General features: G+C 40.8%; 1 pseudogene; it reads left to right on the top strand.

The window, feature by feature from the left end:
- Window positions 1-730: 730 nt before the first annotated feature.
- On the top strand, window positions 731-27,239 carry LOC136459961 (uncharacterized; annotated as a pseudogene).
- Window positions 27,240-27,343: the final 104 nt, after the last annotated feature.

A 27,343-nucleotide genomic window follows, 5' to 3' on the forward strand; every position in this document is an offset into this window, starting at 1 on the left:
AGTGTCATGGTCACAGCACTCGGCGAAGCTGGAAAAATGGGCGCTCGAAAAACCATTTTTTTTAGCTTTGCCGAGTGCTATGACCATGGTACTCAGCAAAGAATTTTTTTTAAAAAAGAAATCAAACTTTACCGAGTGCCGGCCAGAGGGTACTCTCAGCAAAGATTTTTTTTTAAAAAAATTTAAACTTTGCCGAGCACCGGGCAGGGGACACTCGGCAAAGAATTTTTAGAAAAAAAATAAAACATCTTTGCCAAGGGCCGGATAGAGGGCACTCGGTAAAGAATTTTTTTAAAAAATAATAAAAAATCTTTGCTGAGTGCCTGCAGGGTTGGCACTCGGCAAAGTGACCGTCAACGGGGCCGGCGTCATGACGGTCGTTTTTCTTTGCCGAGTGCCCCCGGGGCTCTCGGCAAAGCCTTTGCCGAGTGCCCGATAAAAGACACTAGGCAAAGAGAACTTTGTCGATTAATTTTTTGCTGTGTGTTCTTTGTCGAGTGTCGCACTCGGCAACGGCTTTGCCGAGTGTAATTTGGCCTTTACCGAGTGCCTCAGGCACTCGGCAAGGCCCCGCTCACGTGTCTTTAAACCTGGCTGGATCCGCTTTTTTTTCATCCGAAACAGCGTTTTTCTCTTATAGATTCCTCTAATATTCCTTCAAACCATCCAAATTCCTCTAAACGAACAGGCCAACCAGAATCTAGCAGTGCACGACACGTTCCTCCTGGACATGCCCACGACGGCGAACAGCAAGCATAGGGCGTCGGCTGACCACGCCACCGTGCCCACTGCAAGCATGCCCGGCACGTTTCGCGCCGGCCTCATCCCGCGCCGCTGCCGCCGCGTCTTTCTCTCCCCGCCGTCGTTTCGCTTGCTTCTTCTCAGGCTCGGACGCGCGGCTGCCGCCGTTGCCGAGACGAGCCACCGCCGTGGCTGGTCCCGCGGGCTTGTCCCCCATGGACTTGCCCTGGTGCTTAGCGTGCTCTGCACTGGCCATAGGTCTAATACGTTAGTGCTTCGAGGTAGAGTCGAAGCGCACCGCCGCCTATCAATCATCAACGGACGTCCGGCCGGCCTAAACCCTATCACACTTCATCCTAATCATCATCTTTCTCCTGTCAACACCTTCTGAGTTGTCAACAAGAAGCTACATAGAAGTGTTCGTTACTTTGATTTGCTTAATTTCGTGTGTTTATTCCATTCATGATTTAGGCCCAGTTTAGATCCGAAAAATTTGGCAAAATGAGCACGGTAGCGTTTTCATTGTTATTTGACAATTAGTGTCCAATCATAGTCTAATTAGGCTTAAAAGATTCGTCTCGTGGATTTCGTCTAAACTGTGTAATTAGTTTTATTTTTTATTTATATTTAATACTTCATGCATGTGTCCAAAGATTCGATATGACGGAGAATCTTGAAAAATTTAGCATTTTGGGTGGTAACTAAACATGCCCTTAATCCACACGCACGCAAGATTGCAACTGTAAGTTGTTGTCGAAAGGACAGGGTAGATGTGAAGAGCTCCATCCATCATCATGAAGATTATGACTGTGTTTAGTTCGCGAAATTTGGAAATTTAGTTACTATAGCACTTTCGTTTTTATTCGATAATTAGTGTTCAATCATGGACTAATTAGGCTCAAAACGTTTGTCTCGTGATTTTCAACCGAACTGTGTAATTAGTTTTTTTTTCATCTACATTTAATGCTCTATACACGTATCGCAAGATTCGATGTGATAATTACTGTAACACTTTTTGAGAAACTTTTTAGAAACTAAACACACCCTATATTTAATTTCCAGAGCCGTCGAGGGGTGTGCGGGCCCTAAGTTTATGGCCCCCAAGCCGCAGCTTCCTTAGCCCAGCTTTCTTAGTACAGCGTATATCCTGGACAGCAGCCACTCGCGAGCAGTGATTCACCTGACATCCTGGACAGTAATCTTTTGTTCTTCTATCAGAGTCTGCCACTGCAAGTTGGATCTGCAACTTGCAGGTACCGATGGACAAGATTTGTTTAGGAAGTTCATTTCCATTCATAAATTAGCCTGGTTGAAAAGTTAGAATTTGGCTACTGTAGCAGCACTTTTGTTTTTATTTGACAATTAGTGTTTAATCATGGACTAATTAGGTTCAAAACGTTCGTCTCGCGATTTCCAACCAAACTGTGTAATTAGTTTTTTTTTCGTCTACATTTAATGCTCCATGCACGTATCGTAAGATTCGATGTAATGATACTGTAGCACTTTTTTGAAACTTTTTTTTGAACTAAACACGGGCTTACTTATGGATTCTGTAGGTCCCCTTGATTAGTCTGCACATGAAAATCAAGCTGCCTGACATACAATTTATTATATTTTAGAGGTCGTCGGTGACCAAACCATGTAATAAACAAGAAAAGGTGTCCCCATCCAGGTTGGTGTTACAATATATAACAAACCAAAGAAAGCGGACACAGTCAAAATTCTGCCACAAGGTGCTTACTTTCATTGACCCTTCTCATTTTCCTTTTGCTCATGAGGCCCTCTAATTCTTTATTGTGTGTCTGTGTGTTTACACAGATTATGTTTGCACCGCCGAAGATTACATACTATTGAAAGCATTATGTTGCAACAAAAAAAAAGAAGTATTGGTGGACATCCAGGGAGTAACCGTAGAGCGACGACTGCCTCCTACATGATACTTGCTCTTTGGAGGGAGATGTAAGTATATCCATGCACAGTTCAATGTTTCAAAATGACTTGCTCATACTAATTTACTGCTTGCAGTACATATATATAGGTCTTAAGTGCATACATCCAGCTTACGAGGGCTGAAAAACATCTCTGAAACAGAGCTGGTGGAACGGTATTCCTAGATAATACGTTCAATACAAGCGTTCTACAGCGTGATGGCAAGATGAGTGAGGAGCATCTCGATCCTAAGGTAGATTATATAGAGAAAAGGGTGTGCAACTATTTGGACCATGACATGGTAAAATTGTGCATCCCTGACCCATAAATGTCCTTCTCATCTTACACAAGGTGTGTCCATCGTAATATTTTAACTTTTGATCTAGGTATTCCTTCCAATCAACATAAAAGACTTCCACGGGTACCTTGAAGTGGTGGATGGCACAAACCAAGAGATACGTGTGCTTGATTCATTAGGTAAACTGAAGAATCGTAGGGATCTGGGCCATACAGTTAGTAAAATATTAACTTTATTTATATTCTTGCCTGATCGTTATTTTACTTTTTTTTTATTACCGACTATGTGGTTTATTAGATAATTGGCCTACGGAGACACAGGGTTTGTAGGGGCGGCTCAAGACCATTTGTAGGGGCGGTTTGGCTAGCCGCCCCTACTAAACCGTCTCTACAAATTATGTATTTGTAGGGACGGTTCCCAGACTAATTTGTAGGGGCGGCTGTAGTACCAGCCGCCCCTATAATACCTGTTTGTAATGGCAGTTCAGTCTAGAACCGCCCCTACAGTATATTTTTCCGTCAAAAAATTTAAATTTACAATTCAAATTCGACCAGAACATACCTATGGCCCCTGTTTGTTTCCGCATATTCCCGCGTTCGCGTTGCGAGTGAGCGAGGAAAGCGAGATAATCCCGCCGAACGCCCCGCGACCAACGCGCGACCACGTTCGCCCGCGGAACTTAACTACGACCCACGATTCGCAAAACGCAGCCTCCGAACCACGTTCGCTCAAGAGTATTATATAAATTACAAGCACAAGAGTATTATATAAACTACAATTACAAGTCCAATTCACAAGAATATATACAATCCATCATTAAATAGACATAATTCACAAGGTAAAACCAATGTTAAATTCTATACACATTGTTATCAACGGCCTAGAGCTAGCCTTTCAGTCTCACGAAGGTGTTGGTACTGAGGATTTCTACCTAAGTCAGACTCTCGGTCATGGTAGGTGCCTTTGACGTGTACAATCTGGTCCAATATAAAGTTGCAAAGGTCGCCGATGAGCTCTAAGAGTTGATCATTCTTGTATGGGTATCTTTTTATTTCTTTCTCTTCTTTCCACTACAAGAAAACAAGTTTTGGTTTAGTATTTCATACCATGTACGAAGTTTTTATACTACAGGTGAAGAGGTTCAAACTTACCCTTAAGGGGTGTCTCCTGTAGGCACCGGTGTTACTCATCATAGAACATACATAGTATCCATAATGTACACTCTCAAGCTTCTGCTTGGGGCACTGTGTGTTTTGTATATGGAAATGTTAAGTAATACTTTTGACAACCATGTAATGGAGTACTGAAGAAGTAAGTTACACTTACCGCACATAGTGTTTTTATAGCTAGTTTTTCCTTCCTTACTGGATCATGCCTTCCGTGATGTTTAGTGACATAGAACCTAAATGCCCTGTTCGAATTATTTTAGCAAATACAACTTGTTAGTATCCAGAAGTGAACGTTACAAGTATGTATACAAACATATAAGCTAATGAGGAATGTCGATATGTATATGTCTTGAGAATCAATATGAAGTCTTGTATATCATTGGGTCCCTATCTATTGAATCAAAGACCCATGCTATGCTCCTCCCGATATCGACGCCTATATAAATCCAGTGGTTGTAGCATGGATTTAATTATAGAACTAGATAAGCTCTTTTACATCGAATAAAATATATCAAACAAAGCTTTAAGTATAGAGTTGAACTTACTCGAAGTTGTATGGTGGCCATATAGTAGAGTGTTGTTGGAGATTTTTAAAAGCTAGGGCAATGTATGCCGAAACCTTGAGGGACTCTTGCTTTAGTTTCTTCGCACGGATGTCCTTTTTCTCCCGAAGGGTCTTTCCAGCAGCTAGCTCTTTGGCATCCAGTTTCCACTATCTAGGGTAATTAAAATTTGTTTGTGCTATAGCTTGAGGGTCTATATACCCGGCTTTCACACTTGGCATTTGTTTTATAATGTGCACTTGCATTCTACAAATCACGGTATGGGTTAGTTACAACAAAATCCAAAGATTACATTCATATCATATCGGGAGGGCAAGGACTTATAGGCACCACGTGTGAATTAGATTCATTTCCATTGCTCCGAGGTGAAAGCATGTCTACATGTCATTGAAGTCAGATAATTTTCTCGGCTGGGCTTCCAAATGTGCCGATGGGGAAGCATGCTTGTACGAGGTCTATGCCCGTTAGGAGAACACTCAAGTACCAATCATGGAACCTTCTCATTTCAAGTGGTAGGCGCTGGATGTTTCAGTTTAATAGGAAGGGCTTGCCCCTTTCATATGTTTTCGGGCAATCCTTTGACCATTTGATGGCATCAACATTTGGATACTTCTTTGCTGTTGGTGGACTTTGCTAGTGATGGCCTCCTCAGAAGCCCATGTTGGGACTTTTTTAACTTGGTTCTCAGGCTTGAACTGGTCATGGGCATACCACTTGTGCACCGACGAGACATCTTTCATCGGAACATAAATTGGCCTTATGGTGATTGGATGCTTCTTTCAAAGTTCCCATTTAGGCACGTCCTCATCTTCTTGGGCATCACCTTCTTCAGGAGGCACTTGTTGTTCATGTATCGACTACGCTTGTTGAGAAGACTGTGGCATCTCATCATGAACTTGCTCGGTACGAACTAGAGAAGGTTGTGGCTTATCAGGCACATGCTCGCTAGGAGGCGGAGAAGAATGTGGCATCCCAGGAATGTGGTGGTCATGAGATAGTGAAAATATCTCCCCATCCTCAACGACTCGCTCCAAATTTGGGAGAGGGTGAGGCGACAAAGAAGCAGTCAATATAATGTCCCATTTGTGCCAGAGGATGAACTGCCCCATTATGTCTCTGAGTAACACCAGCCCCTCGGGAGTTGCGTAGTCTATCCTCCACTGCATGAACTTGGGCTTCACGGTATGCACCTCGACCCTAGTGTAGTCCGACGGTATCTTATTATTGTGGTGTAAGCCACTGGGAGGATGTGCCACACCTGTTGCCAACTCCATCACAATGTTCTGTCGTCCACTGAGAAACACCAAGGTGCAACTAGTTAGTTCCCGTATGCGATCGATGGGGGTTGTGGCTATAGTGGAACCTTGGCTGCTAGGAACTTTCGTATGGCTGCCAACTAATGCTAGTTCTCCCGGCAGCATCATTAATGTCCATTGCTCCATAGATAGTCCTTGCTCCACTAGCGCCTTCGCAACTAGAGCCTTCACTTAGAGCTCAAGATTAGTCTCCCGGTCTATGCTATGTTTCTTGTACATGTGCATGTCCTCTTCGAATCCGTGCTTCCAGGTCATCCTTTTCCCTAGCCCCCTGGTGCGGCCTGTGTGCTCCTTGTTTCCAAAGCCAAGGCTAAGCTCGTCCCTCTCTCTAGAAGGATTGAATGAGCCCTTGTCCTTATCTTCAACATATTTCAGTATCCTTGATACTGCCTCTTGGGTCTCTGGCTTATCAAACTTAAGATTAACGCCGGATGATTCTGTACTCCTCGCATATATCCATTTCCTTGAGTGTACCTTCAAATTCTTCACATCGATATTCCTAGCAGCTGCGGCCTCTTTGTCCATCTTTCTAAACTGCTCTTCCTTGGCATAGTAGCCACTGGGGCCTAGATGATGGTGGTGTTTGTTCCTCTTCACCGGCTCGGTGTTACGGGCACTGAGCTCCAATGCCTCCGGTGAAGTCTTTTGAGCCACGAGCTCCTCCTATTGACTAGGAGTTATGTTGTCGAACTTGTTGAAGGCAGTTAACCCCTTTTAGATATACTTCTTATTGAGCTCTGACCTCCAACGTCAGAATGACTCTCCCATGATCCTAAAAGCATTTTTTACCAGTTCATGCTTTCCCTCTAGAAATCTAAAATTGAGCTTCAGCTGCCTATCCCATAGTTCATCCTTTTTTTTCTCTGGTACCTCTTTCTAGTTAGGGATTGCTAGGTTCAATTTATCTCTTACTAGGGCCCCAATCGCATTATGGAATCGTCCTCTGAATTCCTTTGGCTCAAGGATCTTCTCTGCTGGCCCGACCTCCGTTATCACATAGCATGCCTTATCTGGATATTGATTTGCTTTTCTATCCCCTCATTTCCTCTTTAGCTTGGTAGTCATGGTTGTGTCTTGAGGTTGTGGAGCAGAGGCCTCAATGTCTGTCTCTATGGCTGTTGCCTCTGCTCTCATGTCGACAAAAGATGCTCGGTAGTCCACCGAGGGGTATCCCACGATGGTAGATTTATCATAGAGGTGAGCGAGATCAGGAGCGAGATGGTAATACAAGCATCAAGACATAAGATTTAGACAGGTTCGGCCGTCAGTATGACATAATACCTACATCCTGTGTTCTAATGTGTTGCATTGAGATGTATCGATCTTGTCCACTAGGGGACCCCTACCTCTCCTTATATACTCTAGAGGGGTAGGGTTACAAGGAAAGTAGCCTATTTGGTACTATACAATATCTTGTGGTGCACGTCTTGATCTTGTGGGTTGGGCCACCTCTGATGGTGCGGCCTATTGAAAGCTCTAGTTTGGTTTTAGTGAATTGATGGAACCCTAAGTGCTAACCTAGTCTATCAAGTGATTATGATATAGGTAGCACACTCCAAGTGGTGAAGAAAATGAAGATCATGACATGATGATGGTGATGCCATGGTAATGATCAAGTTCTTGGACTTAAAAAGAAGAAAGAAAAAATAAAAGGCTCAAGGCAAAGGTATAAATGGTAGGAGCCATTTTGTTTTGGTGATCTAGACACTTAGCGAGTGTGATCATATTTAGGTTTGATAGCCGTACTATTAAGAGGGGCAAAACTCGTATCGAAATGCGGTTATCAAAGTGCCACTAGATGCTCTAACTCATTGCTATGCATTTAGGATCTAGTGGAGTGCTAACACCCTTGAAAATGTTTGTGAAAATATGCTAACACATGTGCACAAGGTGATACACTTGGTAGTTAGCACATTTGAGCAAGGGATAGAACTTCACCGGTGGAGTGTCCACCCGTTGAGTGCGGATAGTCCGACGGTGCTACTAGCACCCTAGATAGAAAACATGGAGGTCACTGTAAGTGATCGGACACTGGTCTCTAAAGGACTGGCGCGTCCGGTCAGTAGCAGCAGAAGAAGCACAGCGTTGGTCGTTGACCGGACGCTGGCGCTGAAATGATCGAACGCTGGCTAGCTGCGTCTGGTCACACTGACATGGTCTTGCATAGGGGAAACACCAAGTGACCGGACACTGGGTGAGTTTGGTCGAGCATGACCAGACGTGTCCGGTCGAAGAAATTCATTTCTGGAACCTTACTGAAAACAACCGGACGCTGGAGGCTCAGCGTCCGGTCACTTTTGCCACAGCATCCGGTCGACTATTGACCGTTGAGATCAGATGAACAGTATTCAAAGAGATGGGACACGTGGCATGTATCACGTGACCGGACGCTGAGGTCCAGCGTCCGATCGATATGACCGGAGCGTCCAGTCACCTCGTGTTATGCCCAGTGAAGGGGCTCAACGGCTCTATTTCATGGGGGCTTCTATTTAAGCCCCATGGCCGGCTCAAGCTCATTCTCTTGGCCATTTGCATTGACATAGCAACCTTATGAGCTTAGCCAAAGCCCTCCCACTCATCTCCATCATTGATTCATCATCTTTATGAGATTGGGAGAGAATCCAAGTGTATTGCTTGAGTGATTGCATCTAGAGGCACTTGGTGTTCGTGTTTTGCTATGGGATTCGCTTGTTACTCTTGGTGGTTGCCGCCACCTAGATGGCTTGGAGCAGCGAGGATCATCGAGCGGAGGGTGGTGATTGTCTCCGGCTCCGATCGTGGTGATTGTGAGGGGTTCTTGACCTTTCTCCGGTGGAGAGCCAAAAGGTACTCTAGTGGATTGCTCGTGGCTTATGTGATCCTCATCTTGTGTTGGTTGTGCAGCACCCTATTGAGAGTTTGGCATGTGAAGCCAATTAGCGCATGAACCTCCAAGTGAGTGAATTGCCACAACGAGGACTAGCTTGCCAGCAAGCAAGTGAACCTCGGTAAAAAATCATTGTGTTTATCATTGATTCCGAGGTGATTGGTCTTCATTGTTATTCATCCTTGCGATTGATTGGCTCATTCATCTACATGGCAGTATAACTATCTTGCTTACTCTTTTTACCTTACCGCAAACTAGTTGTCAAGCTCTTTAGTGTACCTAGTTGTGAGAGCTTAATTGTTTGGTTGGTGTGGCTCTTTAGTTAGCTTTTGAGAGCACACTAACTTAGGGTAGTGTCATCGCTTTTGTGTGGATAGATATTATCTATACTAGAATTGTGATAGGTGGCTTGCATTTTTTAGTAGGCTAGCGCAACACTCGCTTCGCCTCATAATTGTCTAACCGGTTTGTTAAGTGTTGTTGTAGAAATTTTTAATAGGCTATTCACCCCCCTCTAGCCATTAGGACCTTTCAAGTGGTATTGAAGCTGAGGTCACCGTGATTTGAGGCTTAACAACTTTCGGTGTAAAAAAGGCTCAAATCAACAACACTAAGAAGCCACCTCAATTTGATGGCTCAAATTATCCCAATTGGACGTCTAAGATGACAACATATATTAAGTCAATCAATAGAAAGGTTTGGAAGGTGGTAGAAACAAAGATTGAGATAGGAGATGAAGAGGCTCCCACCGCCACCGAAGAGATGCTACTCCAAAATAATGACATTGCTCTTAGTGCCATCCATGATTCTTTGGATGAAAGAATATTTGAGAAAATCAAGAACATTGAGAGAGCTCATGAGGCATGGAAGAAGTTGGAGGAATCATTTGAGGACACTCAAGCCATGAAGGGTGCAAAGGCATACATTCTTAAAGAGAAGTTTGCAAGCTTCAAGATGAAGGAGGATGAGAGTGTATCGGACATGTTCCATCGGATGTGAGTGCTTGTCAATGATCTCAAAGCACTTGGTGAGAAGATAGAGGACAAGGACTTCTCTAATAAGTTTTTGAGATGTTTACCCATAAGATTTGGCATGTTGATCACCTTGCTAGTGAGGACTAGTTTGGACACAATGACACCAAACCAAATCTTGGGAGATATTATGACCGATGATGCTTATAGAGATGATGTTGAGAAGGAAGAAAAGAGGGAGAAGAAGGATGAGAGGATGGATGATAAGAAGAAGAGCGTGGCATTCAAGGCCACATCATCCAAAGGCAAGGCAAAGCAAGAAACATCAAGTGAAGATGATGGCTCATGGGATGATGATGATGATGAGAAGATGGCTCTCTTTGTCAAGAAATTTGGCAAGTTCATGTTGAAGAAAGGGTACTGTGCTAGAAGAAAGAAATCTTCATCCAAGAACAAGGAAGAGTCAAGAAGGTGCTTCAAGTGTGGAAGCAAATATCATCTTGTTGCTCAATGTCCATACAATAGCGACAATGATGATGATAACAAGAAGAACAAGAAGAAGGACAAGAAGGAAAAGAAAGAGAAGAAGGACAAGATGACCTTTAAGAAGAAGAAGGGTGGTTCATATGTGGTCACTTGGGATAGTGATGCTTCCTCAAGTGATGATGATGATGATAGTGATGATGACAAGACCACCAAGATGAAGGCACTTGCTAGCATTGCAATCAATGAAAAGCCTTCTCTCTTTGACACTCCATCATGCTTCTTGGCTAAGGCCACTAAGGTACAAACTTGTAATGATGGAAGTGAAAATGAACATGATAGTGATAGTGATAATAATGAACCTACTAAAGATGAATTATTTGACATGTTAGAGGATGCTAAAGAATATTTTGATATTAAGAGAAGGGAATGCAAGAGCTTGAATAAGGAGGTAAAAGCCCTTAAGGAAGCCCTTGATGAGCTCAAAGCAACTCATGGAGGCTAGAGGAAGCCCATGAGAAGCTTGGCAAGGCTCACAAAAAGCTTGAGAAGGCTCATTCCTCTTTGATTAATGAGCAAATTAAAAATAAGCATGTTGAGACTTGTGATGTAGGTTTAACTTGTGATATAGTTGATGAATCACTATCTTTCCCTATCATTGTTCCTCCCACTAACCCTTCTTGTAATATTTCAACTTCCACCTCATCTAGTAGTGATGGTCTTACTTGTGATGCCTCACTAGTGGTTGAGAATGAGAATCTCAAGAAGGAGGTTAACAAGCTCACTCACACTTTGACTAAGGCCTATGGTGGTGAGGACCGCTTGCTTATGTGCTTGGATAGCCAAAGAGCTTCTCTCTACAAAGAGGGATTGGGCTATACCCCCAAGAAAGGCAGGGCGGCCTTTGCCCCTCACAAAACTAGTTTTGTAAAGAACAATGGTCGGCTTTGCACTAGTTGCAAGCAAGTTGGTCATAAAGAGCATGAGTGCAAGAACAAGAACAAAAATACTAATGTATCCGCAATTAAGATTAATTCTTTCTATATACTTACTAAGGGTACAAATGGTGTAAAGGCTAAGTTCATTAGTAAACCATGGATGGGCTCAAAGAAGAAAGCTATTTGGGTATCAAAGAGCTTAGTAACTAACCTTCAAGGACCCAAGCAAGTTTGGATACCTAAAAAGAATTGATCTTCTTTTGTAGGTCAATTACAAAGCCAGAGGAAGGCATTGGGTTCTTGATAGTGGGTGCACTCAACACATGACCGGTGATGCAAGAATGTTCAACTTAATCAATACAAATGGCAATGATGGTTATGATAGTGTCACATTTGGTGATAATGGCAAAGGCAAGGTCAAAGGACTTGGTAAGATTGCAATATCCAATGACATGAGCATATCCAATATGTTGCTAGTAGAGAGCTTGAACTTCAATTTGCTATCCGTAGCTCAATTGTGTGATCTTGGATTCAAATGCATATTTGGGGTAGATGATGTAGAGATCATAAGTGTAGATGGCTCTAACTTGATCTTCAAAGGCTTTAGATATGAGAATCTATACTTGGTTGATTTTAATGCTAGTGAAACTAGATTATCTACATGCTTGTTCACTAAGTCTAGCATGGGTTGGTTATGGCATAGAAGGCTTGGTCATGTTGGAATAAAACAATTGAATAGATTGGTTAAGCATGACTTGGTTAGAGGCTTGAAAGATGTTGTGTTTGAAAAGGATAAGCTTTGTAGCTCTTGTCAAGCCAGAAAACAAGTTGGAAACACCCATCCCAAGAAAAGCATGATGAGCACTAGTAAAGCATTTGAGTTATTGCACATGGATTTGTTTGGGCCAACACAATACACTGGCATTGGTGGAAACAAATATGACTTTGTGATAGTGGATGATTATACTAGATATATATGGGTATTCTTTCTAGTGGACAAAAGTGATGTGTTTGCAATATTTAAATCATTTGTCAAGGGCATTCATAATGAGTTTGAAACAACCATCAAGAGAGTTATAAGTGACGATGGTAGTGAGTTTAAGAACACTAGAATTGATGAGTTGTGTGATGATTTTGGAATTAGACATCAATTCTCGACCAAGTACACTCCACAATCAAATAGCCTTGTTGAGAGGAAAAATAGAACACTCATTGATATGGCAAGGTCTATGCTTAATGAGTACAATGTGAGTCAATCTTTTTTGGCCGAAGCTATCAACATGGCTTGCTATTGTAGCAATCGCCTCTATTGTCACCCATTGAAAGAGAAGACCACTGTTCGCCTAAACGGCCGTTTAGCCCGTTTACACACCGTTTAAACGCTACATGGTGGTACACCGTTTCCGTTTAATCGGTTGTTTTAACCGTTTAAACGGCCGTTTTTCCTGTTTAAACACCCGTTTTGCCCGAATAATAGGCTAAACGGTAGGTGACCGACTGTTTACCGTTTAGCGTTTAGGATAACACTGGAGAAGACACCATATGAGCTCTTGAATGGTAGAAAGCCCAACATTGCATATTTTTGGGTCTTTAGTTGCAAATACTATATCTTGAAGAAAGGCACTAGATTGGGCAAGTTTGACAAGAAATATGATAAAGGATTCCTACTTGGTTATTCCACTACAAGTAAAGCAGATAGAGTTTGGAATTTGGATAGTGGTACTCTTGAGGAAGTTCATGATGTTGAATTTGATGAAACCAAGGATTCACAAGAAGAGAATGAGAACTTGGAAGATGTTAGAGGCATTCAACTTTCAAATGCCGTGAAGAACATAGATATTGGTGAATTGAGGTCTAGGCAAATGAATGATGATGAAGATGATCAAGTGCAAGTGCTCTCTAACTCAAATGTGCAAGATGATATAAATCAAGCTAGTACAAGTGGCTCTCATGACAATGAATAAGATCAAGTGGCTAGTACATCATCTCAACCCAATGATCAAGCAAGTGCAAGCAATCAAGTTCTAATGCTCCAACCAACAAATATTGCAAAGGATCATCCATTAGACACTATCATAGGTGATATTTCTAGAGGTGTACAAACAAGATCAAGATTGGCATCATTTTGTGAGTATTTCTTATTTATGTTATCTATTGAACCAAAGAAGATAGATAAAACATTGAAGGATGTTGATTAGGTGAATGTTATGCATGAAGATTTGAATAACTTCACAAGAAATCAAGTATGTGAATTAGTAGAGAGACCAAAGGGACACAATGTGATTGGAACCAAATGGGTCTTTAGAAACAAGCAAGATCAAGATGGAATAGTAGTAAGGAACAAAGCAAGATTGGTAGCTCAAGACTATACACAAGTTGAAGGTCTTAACTTTGGAAAAACATATGCCCTAATTGCTAGATTGGAAGCAATTAGAATCTTGCTAGCCTATGCTTGTGCCCACAACATCAAGCTCTATCAAATGGATGTCAAGAGTGCATTTCTCAATGGTTACATCAATGAAGAAGTATATGTTGAGCAACCTCCCGGTTTTGAAGATAACAAGAAGCCCAACCATGTGTACAAGTTGAAAAAGGCATTGTATGGCTTGAAGCAAGCACCTAGAGCATGGTATGAGAGATTAAGGGATTTCCTACTCTCTAAAGGGTTCATGATGGGCAAAGTTGACACCACTCTTTTCATCAAGAAGATTGGCAAAGACTTATTTGTGTTGCAAATCTATGTTGATGACATCATATTTGGATCAACCAATCAAGAATTATGTGATGAGTTTGGAAAGATGATGGCTAATGAGTTTGAGATGTCCATGATTGGATAGTTGAGTTACTTCCTTGGTCTTCAAATCAAGCAATTAAAGAATGGTACATTTGTGAGTCAAGGCAAGTATATCAAGGACATGATCAAGAAGTTTGGCATGAGTGATAGCAAAACTATTAGCACACCAATGGGAACAAATGGCAACTTGGATAGTGATGCAAGTGGAACAAATGGCAACTGTTGGTTTGTATTAGCTATCGTATGATATTGCGTGACTATAGATGTATGTATCTTGTCCGCTAGGGGACACCTGCCTCTCCTTATATACTCTAGAGGGGTAGGGTTACAAGGAAAGTATCCTATTTGGTACTATACAATATCTTGCGGTGCACGCCGAGTAGTGCCGTGCATGCCTTGATCTTGTGGGCTAGGCCACCTCTGGTGGTGCGGCCTATGTCTTGTCTTGAGGATACCGGGGCCAGACCCCCACATCTCTTTTCCTCTACTCCATCTTGTCCAGCAACATGTCACAGATGTCGATGTCGTCTTTTTCGAGTTTCAGGAGGGACCTGTATATACAACAGGTCAAAGTGTTAGCAGAGGTAACACAACCAACGCTTTAGCAAAATTTACAAGCTAAGGCTTTATCCCTACCTCCTCGTTTGGGTCAAAATCCTTGTCCAAATTTTTCTCCGTTGGCCTCCTTCTAGCTTCATGTGGGAAAGGATCCTTGGGACTTACATATCTCTCTTCTGAGTTATCATCGTCATCCTCTTCTTCTTCGCCTTAAGCAGTCTCTCCTGCTCTTCCTTCTGCCCCCCCTTCCTCCTCATCACACTGCTCCTGAGTAAGCATCACTTCTAGATCCTTTTCTAACTCGTTATTGAACTGCTCCTGAGTAAGCTGGTCCTCTAGTGCTTGCTCCTCATAGGTTGGCTGCTCATCATGCTTGAGGCATTGGGCTACACTGTCTAGTGTCCACGACATTATTTCATGCTTTGTTCTAATAGATACAAGAAAGTGTGCTTTAGGTACGCGAGAAAGTATAAGAAATCAAAAAGGTCTATAAACCAAAGTAGTCCTATAAAACAACGATATATAAAAAACGAGTAGCAGCAGTAGTAGAGGCCTCAGAAATATGCCAATCATCATCTGATCTTGAACTTGGAGCATCAAGGCATCATAACAAAGAAGAGAGGAGAAGGTAATGTAGGGGCGGCAGCTAATGATGCTAAGTTCCTCACAAGTTCTTGATCATCAGCTCATATTTCATATAATGTATGGACTTGGATAATTTCATCATTGACAAAAAAAAGGACAGGAGAGGAGAGGGGAGATTTGGCAAAAAAAACTAACAGCTGCTTAGCAAACATAGAGCAGCAACTGATGATAAAAGATAGGACAGCAAGTCCTAGGCGAGTCCTAGGAGATTTGGCAAAAAAACAACAGTTGCTTAGCAAACATAGAGCAAGTTAATACATAGGGATGCATAGTAATGAATAGTACTAGAGATTTAACACATAGGAAAAACAGCAACCAGTAGTACTAGTAGTAGGATAGCATTAGTATTAATAGTAGGACAACAATAGTAAATAAAATAACTCAAACAAAAATGAACATATTTCTACTCTAATGCAATATATTTGAAGAAGAAAGTTCAACAACAGCACTGGTTAATGTTTTATGGTGACATAGGTTTATAGTCATTTAGTCTATAAAGCAATTACAAGATGTAACTAAAACTAAAACAACCTAATCCAGGAAGGCAGTTAAGTACAGAGGAAGGGATGTCCTATGACACCACAACCAGACTTGAATAGTTCACAATCCATTTTCTTCAAACAAGTCAAGATTAAACATGAAATTTTGTGGATTCTTTCCAAAAGAAAAAGGAATTCATATGAGAACTTTTCCCATATATCCACACTTCACTAGTTCATATGAAATTTGAGTTCACATGTGACATTTTGATAGTTAAAAATATTTTTAGCAGTGGTTCATTTAACTATTTTTTACAGTTCACACTAACAGTTCAACTGTTCAAAAAATTATTAAGTTTAGCATGCTGCTAGCAAGGCCCGACAAATCAAACATAATGTTCAAGCTGACCCTAATAGTGAACATGACATATATGCAGATGAACTTGAATTGGCAGTAATTGTGAGCTTCATTTAAGCCTCCTAAAAGGAAATGAAAGGCCTTAGCCCTCAACAGGTTCCCCAGGACTCTCAGCAAAACACACACATAAATAGTAGTTGGATGCTGCCAAATGGTGTTCTACGGAAATGACAAAGCTTGTGTACAGCTTTTAAAGTGCTCAAACGCTAGGGCTATCAAACAAACATCCATTGTTCTTCATTTCATTTTATCCGAGAACTACAAAGCCATTGGTTGTTACCTTCTATCATCACAGGACAGAGGTATTGCCAGCAAAAGTATGTAAAACAAAGTGGTCAACTCTAGTCATGATATTAAGGTCAACTGCAAGGTTATCGAGCAAGCTAGAAAACAACCACTAAAATTAGCATACTCTAATTATTTATATTATATGAAAACAAATCGTTATAACATAAAAAGAACCACAGATCCTTTAACTACAAGCAACCTTTCATACTGTACCGTCCAAACTATAAAATTTGGGGCCCACTGTAATAACTCAAAAGCAAGTTATATAAAATATGGCTTGCATCACATTTCTGGGGTTAGCATCAAGCATAGTTCTATTCATATGAACAAAACCAGCTTATGAAATATCCTAATATGGCTAGAGGGGGTGAATAGCCTATTTAAAAAATCTATAAATCAACTAGAGCAATTTGATTAGTATAACAAATAGCAAAATGCAAACTTGCTCTAGCACTACAAGGGTTGCAAGCCATCTATCCAACAATTCTAGTTGCTATGATCACTAAATACATAATTTGCTATTTCACTACTCACTAAGAGCTCTCACACTTGCTACACTAAAGAGCTCCACTAGATGAACTTAAACTACAAAGCAAGCTCTCAATTCTAGTTACACTAAAGAGCTTGCTACAACTAGTTTGCAAGAATATAAATGAGTGAGTAGGGTGATTATACCGTAGTGTAGAGGAGTGAACCAATCACAAGATGAATACTAAATCAATCACCAGGAGAATACCAAAGGGCAAAAGACAACCAATTTTTCTCACGAGGTTCACGTGCTTGCCGGCACACTAGTCCCCGTTGTGTCGACCAACACTTGGTGGTTCGGTGGCTAAGAGGTGTTGCACGAACCTCGTCCACACAATTGGACACCGCAAGAACCTACCCACAAGTGAGGTAACTCAATGACCACACAATTGGACTCTCTTGGCCATTTGCTCCACCGGGGAAGGCACAAGACCCCTCACAATCACCACGATCGGAGCCGGAGACAGTCACCAACCTCCGCTTGATGATCCTCACTGCTCCAAGCCATCTAGGCGGCGGCAACCACCAAGAGAAATAAGTGAATCCCATAGCGAAACACAAATACCAAGTGCCTCTAGATGCAATCACTCAAGTAATGCATTTGGATTCTCTCCCAATCTCATAATGATGATGGATCAATGATGGAGATGAGTGGGAGGGCTTTGGCTAAGCTCACAAGGTTGCTATGTCAATGCAAATGGCTAAGCGAGTGAGCTTGAGCCAGCCATGGGGCTTAAATAGAAGCCCCCACGAAATAGAGTTGTTGGCACCTCAGTCTACTGAAAAACAGGAAGACCGGATGCGCAGATCAGATCAACCGGATGCTGGACCCCAGCATCCGATCGCACGATGTGTGCCACGTGTCCCCTACTACAAACACTGATCGCTCGATCTCAACGGTCATCAGTACATTTAAGTTGTGACTGGACGAGCTGCTTCGAAGTGACCGGACGTAGGACCTCAGTGTCTGGTCATTTCCAGTAAGCATCCAAAAGCGAAGAATCACGACCTGACGTGTCTGGTCATTCTTGACCGGACTCACCCAGCGTCTGGTCACTTGGTGTCTCCTCTATACGCTGCCACGTCAATAGGACCGGACGCACCCCGTCAGTGTCTGGTCACTAAGTGACCCAGCGTCCGGTCGAAGACTGACGCCAGCGTCTTTCACGCTTCCACTGACCAGACACACTGGTGCTACCGAGACCAGTGTTCGGTCACTTACAGTGACCTCTGTCTTTTCTGTATAGAGCGCCGGTGGCAACATCGTACTGTTCGCACTCTACGGGCGGACACTCCACCGGTGAAATTTCTAACCCTTGCTCAAATGTGCCAACCACCAAGTGTATCACCTTGTGCACAAGTGTTAGCATATTTTCACAAGCATTTTCAAGGGTGTTAGTACTAGACTAGATCCTAAATGCATATGCAATGAGTTAGGGCATCTAGTGGCACTTTGATAACCGCATTTCAATACGAGTTTCACCCCTCTTAATAGTACGGCTATCGATCCTAAATGTGATCACACTCACTAAGTGTCTTGATCACTAAAACAAAATGGCTCCTACTATTTATACCTTTGCCTTGAGCCTTTTGTTTTTCTCTTTCTTCTTTTCCAAGTTCAAGCATTTGATCATCACCATGCCATCACCATCATCATGATCTTCACCATTGCTTCATTACTTGGAGTAGTGTTACATATCTCATAATCACTTTGATAAACTAGGTTAGCACTTAGGGTTTTATCAATTAACCAAAACCAAACTAGAGTTTTTAGCTTATGGTGTTGCTGCTAGCCGATAAAGTTGTAAGCACATTCACCAAGTTTCTAGTTAACAGAGAAACTCTATCAGTTCCTTACTGATTTGAAACCACAATTAGCTTGTACAAAAGAATTGACTTAGTTCTAGGTGAAATGGGCTAGATACAATACGCGAAATGAATACCATGCCAGCTGAAATATATATGTATATTAAACAATCTACTAAACAATGGTATACTGCCAAGTATAGAAATAATATGGGTAACCAAAGTTATGTGAATATATGCCATGTATACTGCCAAGTATAGAAAAATATCATGTATACTGCCAAGTATAGAAAAATAGACAAATGAAGCTACTGCCTACTAAACTAAAGAATCAGTCATATACCAAGAAACTATAGCCCGGGGTTGCTTTAGAGCAAATGACGTCTCACAAAGATCATCAAAGTTAAAATTTGACACTACTAGTACTCATGTTCAGAAGCCGCAGAAGCTAGCTGCTATGGATTGTAGTGTGTATGAATGAAGCAACAAGCAGTCAAGCAGGCAAGCAAACACAGTCGGTGCTTGAAGGTGAAGCAACAAGCAGGCAAGTAATTAAATGACATGGTATAAGAGGGGTCAGTGTTTAGCAAAAGATAGCTAACATCTATTTCAACTGCAAATGACATGGTATAAGAGGGGTCAGTGTTTAGTAAAAGACAGCTAACATCTACTAAACACAAGATTAGCATAGACAGCTGAAATATCTCTCAATGCAAGGGCTAGCCTATAGGCTAGCTGCATCTACATGTAGCAGGTAGCAGCCATGGCCAATGATATATATGTGGAAGGAATAATATGATGGACAGGTGTACCAGTAGCAAAAGAGCTAGTTAGTAGGGAATGAAGAGCACATATGAACATGATGATGCAGAGCAGTAGCATCCATCTTATGTCATTACAAACATGAGCAGTGGTAGTTCATGATGAAGGAAGGAACCAGTGCTAGATGGATGGATCGAAGATCGAAGATCGATAGATAGATGCAGATCGATGAAAGCAAGTATAATATGTTGATAAGATGAGGGTTAGTTCAATCGATTTGCCTCAGATTTAATTGTCTTTTCATTTGACCTTGAACTTGGAGCTTAAGAAATACAGACAGCAACAAACCTCAAACAGATAGTAGAAAACCAAGATCATGACAGGCATGAAACCATGAGAGACATCTAGCCCAGCCATCAGATTATCGCAACTGCCCAGCTGTTGCTTGGGCATGGATGTCTCACATGGTTTGATGACAGCCATGAGAAGCATAAGTAGAAGATAAAAAACAATGCTCCAGTACCTCACAAGTCCAAGGTCATCAATGTGCATAATCCATTACTCAACTGGCACTGTTATCTTCATATGCATGAAAAGGATCTCACAATTGTATCAGCCTCAGTAAAAAAATGGTTGACATCATAGGCACAAAAACATGCAGGCCTTAGCTAACTACAAACTAACTTATGATCATCTTGCAAGCTAACTGTAATCATCCTAGGTGGCAAATAAGAACACAAATTACTGAGGCAAATTCATGGCTCCCAAGGAAGCATGGGACATGTCCATCCCAGCCATCAGGTAGGCATGCCTACAACAGTTGCTTTGGAATGGACATATCCCACTGTTTGATGACAGACATGAGAAAACACAAGAAGACAAAAAAGCACCAACAGGAAGAATACCCACAGCCACCTCAGATTGCTATAGTTTGCATCATCGGCCAAATGATGCGAGTAGGGCAACCAAACACAGGTGAATGCACCAAAGGATGAGGGATGGGCCATATGACGGTCTGATTCGGGCAACCAATCACGCCCTACATCCACAAGATATGATGCATGGCTGTCCATTATTATTGTTACAAAGTTTCAGCATCTCCTAGCACATGGTGTTTTTATAAAAAAATTGTGAAAGAAGCTAGACCATAGTTCTAAAATACAACACACACTTCATCCCCATATATATAACAAAACTTGAAAACTGCACAACTGACAACAATGCCTTTTAAGTAAGTCTTTGAAAGTTTAGTCTAGAAAGCATAATAGATTAATTAGATCACCATGGAAAAGTTTTAACTTGTTTGAACTTTCAAGCTACAAGATAAAACAGTCCTAAGCAAACTAGTTAAAACACATTTGGCTTGGCAACACTTATCAACCAAATGTTTTGTTATTTCATCTAAACTGCAGGTGTTGGTAATCAGAAATAGAAGCACACATCAACCAAATAGCACATTATAAGACACTTAGGAAGCATGTTTCATCTGCACATACTCTCACCTCGGCTCACATCAAGACCTACCAAACCAAACATGACATAAAACTATGGTGAAGAAATCATCAAGCTGCACATATATGTGCCACATGAGCTAACTTATGCGAAGCATGGCCTGTGTCTAGGCATCCTAGTTCCAATTTCAACAATCGAACCTGGGAGCAGATCAATGCATTACAGAATACATACAAACACCAAGTCACAAATATTTTGCTACCAATTTGACACCCTACTCATAATTATCGGAGCTCAACGAAACCAGCAAACGCAGGAACCAAAATCGGAGCAAATCAGAGGACTCATACCACCATCGCATCTAAGGAAACAAAAAATCTAACACAAGACCAATCGACCGAACCCTAGGGCAGGATCAATAGGACATTAGCCGCAATAGCAAGGGAAGAGAATGGACGTGCATACCTGGTGGGTGCTCGTCGCCGGTGAAGGACACGACGAGGAACTAGGCACCTGGCATATGGGGAGGGCAGGGATGTGGGGGCCCGTGCCTTGTCTCCTCGGGCGCTGATGGCGATGAAGGGGGAGAGGACGCTGGGGACCGCACCTCATTTCTTTGATGCTGACGTCAATGGTGAGATAGGGGACGTGGGGGACGGCGTCGCCCACGGCTAGGGTTCCACGAAGGAACGGCGTCGCCCATCACTAGGGTCCCATAGCGGGTCCCAGCAGCGAACAGAGTGGAGGTGAGAGGACGTGCGTGGCCGGGTGCGCACGGGCCGGCGGAGGTGAGAGGAAGCGCGCATGGGCACAGTGGCGGCAGAGGCGGGTTCGGCAGCCTGACGGCGTCTGAAAGGAAGAATCGCGCCCTAACTTAGAATATTTTTGGGGCTCTGTCTTATATATTGGAGGGCATTTGTAGGGGTGGCTCCTGAGTTAGCCGCCCCTACAAATCAATTTTTAGGGGCGGTTCCTGAGTTAGCCGCTCCTGCAAATATTTTTCAATTTATTTAAATCACTAATTCTATAATTCATTCATATATAAAGAACATGTAAATTTATATATTAGTTTGTTTATTATTCTATATATATAAATATATGTATATACAAACAAATTTATTATATATATAAATATAATTTTATATTTTCTTCTTTACAAAATTAATATTTTAAAATTTTAAAATTTGAATTTCAAAACAACTAATAGAATTTTAGGACACTAAATGACATCAAATGAAAATTTTGTAAACATCAAAGTTGTAGAACTCATCAAGATGTACCACTTATATTTTGGTCATCTTTTCATTTGACCAAATTTGTACAGTTTAAATTTTAAATTTCAATAAATATCAACTTCAAATAAGATTTTAAAACCTTAAATGGTTTCAAATAAGAAAGTCATGATCATAGAAGTTGTTGAACACATCACTATCTACAACTTTTATTTTGGTCATCTTTTTATTTGACCAAATTTGAAAAGTTGAAATTTTGAATTTCAATAAATGGCAACTTCAAACAAGATTTTGAAACCTTAAATGATTTCAACTATAAAAGTCATGAACAAAAAAGTTGTTGAACTCATCACTATCTACAACTTTTATTTTGGTCACTTCTTCATGTGATAAAATATTAGTAAATATTATTCACAAATTCACATATGACTCATAGTTTCATGAACTACACGAGAGAGATGTTGATTTGTGAACAATGTTTACTGTCACTTTCTCAAATGAAGAAATGACCAAAATAAAAGTTATAGATCTTGATGGCTTATACAACTTTGGTATTCATCACTTTTTCAGCTGAAATCATTTAATGGCTGAAAATCTCATTAGAACTTGTCTTTTTTTTTAAATTTAAAAATTTGAATTGCTCAAACTTTGTCAAATAAAAAGAATGACCAAATCAACATAGTAACTTGATAGGGAATGATTTTACAAAATTTTAAGAAAAAAATCATCACATTTGGAGTAATTATGAGGGAGAAAGACTAATTATAAATTTTACCCAGAGACTAAAAAAAATTACAACTGTTCATGATGATCAATGATGAATAAGTGTGATTCCTCTTTTTAATCTGTGGCTGAAACTTGTTACTAGTTTTTCTTCCTCATACTAACTCTAAATGTGATGGTTTTTTTCCTAAAATTTTCTAAAATCATGCTCTATCATTTTTAGCCTGATCATATATCTTTGTTACTAATTTTGGACAATTCAAGTTTTCAATTTCAGAAAATAACAACTTCAAACCTGATTTTCAACCATTAAATGATTTCAGCTGTAAAGGTGATGAATACCAAAGTTGTAGAACTCGTCAAGATTTCCAACTTATATTTTGGTGATCTTTTCACTTGACCAAATTTGAACAGTTCAAATTTTGAATTTCAATAAATATCAACTTCAAATAAGATTTTAAAACCTTAAATGGTTTCAAATAAGAAAGTCATGAACATAATAAATGTCAACTTCAAATTTTGAATTTTAATAAATGTCATGTTTAGCTGCACCATGTCTTTCTATGATTTTAAACCATCCTTTGACTTGCCTATGTCCATCAAGGTAGCAATGAGACTCTCAAAGACATTCTTCTGCACGTACATAGCATCAATGGCATGGGGGACCTCCAAGTCTGGCCAATAAGGCAGATACTAAAAGAAGATCGATTGTTTCTTGAAAGGTATGCCTTCGATAGGAGGTGTGGTTCTATCTCTATTCGTCCCATCCGGATTCTTCTTTCCATAGACGACGCGTATGTTTTTCACCATTATGTACACGTGTTCTCCGTTATGACGTCTCTCCAGAGGGGGTTCAATCTCTGGGGTGTTGTTATAAAATCTAAAGAATAATTTGTTGCGGTACTTGTGACTTGTCTTTAAGAAGCATCGATTCCTTAGGTAAACTATCTTCTTGGATGCATCTAGCTACACCCATGTAGTACCATCCAAGCAAACCAAGCATTCCGTCTTCCCTTTGATCTGTCTAGACAAAGCAAACAGCGTAGGGTAATCATTAGTAGTAATAAATATTATTGCTCTACATATGAAGTCCTCCTTTCGGAACACATCGTACATCAGCTCCCCATGCCTCCATAGGCTCTCCATTTCTTGCATCAAAGGCTCGAGGAACACGTCTATATCAATGCCTGGTTGTTTAGGGACAGAAATAACAATAGTAAGGAGAAGGTACTTTCTCTTCTGACACAACCATGTTGGGATGTTGTACATGGTCAAGATCACTGGCCAAGTGATGTGGTTGCTCATCCTCTCATTGAAGGGATTCATTCCATCGGTGCTCAAGCCAAACCGTACATTCCTTGGATCATCGCTGAATTCTTTGTGCTTCTCATCGAACCTTTGCCACTGACTATAATCAACCGGGTGTGCAATCTTATCATCATCCACCTTACGCTCATCATCCCACCATGTCATGAGTGCAACTTCTTTAGGGTTTAGGAAGATACATCTCAAGTGATCGATCACTGGCAGGTACCACATTACCAAGGTAGGAATTCTTCTCTGCTTTGCATCGTTGCCTAATGGAGTGTCCTCTAGGGGCTGAGATTCTTGTACCACCTTTTTTGTACCCTTCTTATTCCTCTTTTCCCCCACAGAGGCTTCATCCCCACCGTAAAGGTCATTGTTCTTGTACTAGCTGGCCCCACACCAGAGACATTTATCTAGTGACTTGAATGTTTCACCATGAAAAAGTATACAGTGGTTGGGGCATGCATGAATTTTTTCAACCCCCATTGTTAATGGACTTATGGCCTTCTTTGCTTGGCATGTGTTGGCAGGAACTGAGTTTGATTGTGGCAGCACCCATGATAGGAGACGTAATAGATCATTGAAACTACAGTCTGACCAGCCGTACTTAGCCTTCAGGATGAGTAGCTCAAGCACAAAATGTAGCAATATCCAATATGTCGGACAGCCCTTTTTAACACCATACATAGTCTCCTTCGATGCTTTTATCACCCTTTCCAAATTTTCTAGACCTTTCGGGCTCTTTAGTAAAATCTCTGGTCTAAAGGCTCGAATCATGTCCTCCAAATCATCATCATCTCTAACACATGCTCCACCATCATCACCACCTTGTTCATTGCCAAACTCGGGATCCATTCGTGCATCAAGCTCTGCTAAATATTGGGACAAGGATTCTAGGGTTTTGTCGTCGTATTCCTCCTTATCCTCGTCGTTAACAATAACTGTTTCACCATGATGAATCCACACCATGTAGTCCTCAACAAATTCTTGCATAATCAAAGGTGATCTGATGATAGTCACATCTGTCCAAGAGTTCCTGTACTCCATCTTTTACAACAACAACAAAACAAACATTAAAGGACTACTTATTCATATATATATATATATATATAAATGAATCAAATTAATTATTACTTGAGAATAATTGTATATACTTCAGATATATATAAATATAAATGAAATATAATTACATGAAGCATACAAACACACCATGGTAGAGGAAAATTAATTAATGGCCCATTTATCCATAAATAATTAAAATACATATTTGTTGATTACAATAAACAATTTTAAAGACAACAATTAGCAACAATTATATTTTACCCAATATCTTTCATACAAACCCTAGTCCAATTTCATCAAACATAAATTTACAAAAATAAAATTAATAAAAAAAACCAAACCCTAGATCTAGATCTACATGCACATGAAACATCCATAAAACTAACTAATTGTTTACTAAAATCAAGAAACATGGACCAAATAAGGGTATAATCTTGTTCCCCTACCTAATTTACCCAAGTACATTCAAAACTTGGGTCGAATTTGCTTCATAAGTAGCTCAAGCACCATAGAAGAGAGAGAAAAGCAAAACTCTAATTACTCACTAACCAACCATTAAAACTTCAAAAAAAGTGTGGAATAGCATTTTTTTACCTTCTACAACCTCTCCACCAAAGGATTTAAGACCAAAACCCTCCCCCCTTAGTAGAGCAATTTTTGGGAGGTGCCCAAGGCTTCCCCACCTTTCTTTCACGGGTTGGAGTGAGTGACCCGAGGAGAAAGAAAGTGCTGCAGTTTTTTTATATGTGGGTCATTTGTAGGGGCGGCTGGTGATTGAGCCGACCCTATAAATCGTAGATATTTATACGTGGGGCACTTGTAGAGGCGGCTCAATCACCAGCCGCCCCTACAAATAGCAACACCGGGGGCGTCTGGTGAGTGAGCCGCCCCTACAAATCCGACCCATTTGTAGGGGCGGCTCGTATCATTAGTCGCCCCTACTGTTCCATTTGTAGGGGCGACTGGTCTCATGGCTCCCGAGCACGCCACTATAAGGACGACTCCATCACCAGCCGCCCCTACAAAAAATTTGTTCCGTTGCTACAAACTATTTTTCACGTAGTGACATAGACATTGTAGCAAAACAGAAAGTCGTACAAACAAAATGGAAGGACCTTCAAGTTCAAGATTGGCCAGTGCATGAGGAATTCACAAGTGCCACGCAGACGGATGGGTATAATACTCCATCATTCGTATCATAAAAATACAAATATTTTAAATTAAACTAAAAATATAGACATATTTTTACGTGTCATATTTATATGTTTCAAATTTGGTAGGTCATCATGTGGCTTATTCATGATACCCTACATGGAATATTGGAGAGGAAAAGGAAAAGGGCTATCAAACAGTGCAACTCAGGTGTATAGGATTAACAGTGTTTTATTTGTTGATTTGTTATATTTGTTGATTCAATAAATAATATGCATGCTTGATATTGTGTAGCGTGATATGAAAAACTTTCGATTCAAGCTACTTGCCATTTTGTTGAACTGCCAATTAAATAAGAGGGAATGGTGGCTGACTTCCGAAACTGTTGACAAGGAGAAAGTACAGATGAAATTGAAATTTTAGATAGGCCACTGAAAAGAAGCAGGGATGAGAAGTCATATGCCTACGAAGAAGATTTAATATTATCTAGGGTTTCGAATTATATAAACTCCATCAGTGATACTGCTACTTTAGAGTAAGTCACCTCTATTACATGTACCTACTATTAAAAATTGGCATTTTACTTTAATCATATTTTTTTTTGTAGGGCCTTTGCGAAGAAGTTAGCTCTGTTGCATAAGACTAAGGCACATGATCTTACAATTTGTGGCTTGTCAATGGGCGAACAAGAGTTAAGAGACCACGTTTGCAATTATATCATGACAATTGACCATGATATGGCTTTAGAGTTGTTTTAACCTGGTAGCACGGAAGATTGCTTTTCAAGAACTAGAAAAGTTGAAGGGAACAAACAAGGTTGTGCAAAAGCACTACATGGATTTAAAGTTTTCGGTGTGTTTTT

Source organism: Miscanthus floridulus, chromosome 1 (genome assembly GCF_019320115.1).
Source record: "Miscanthus floridulus cultivar M001 chromosome 1, ASM1932011v1, whole genome shotgun sequence".
NCBI lineage: Eukaryota > Viridiplantae > Streptophyta > Magnoliopsida > Poales > Poaceae > Miscanthus > Miscanthus floridulus.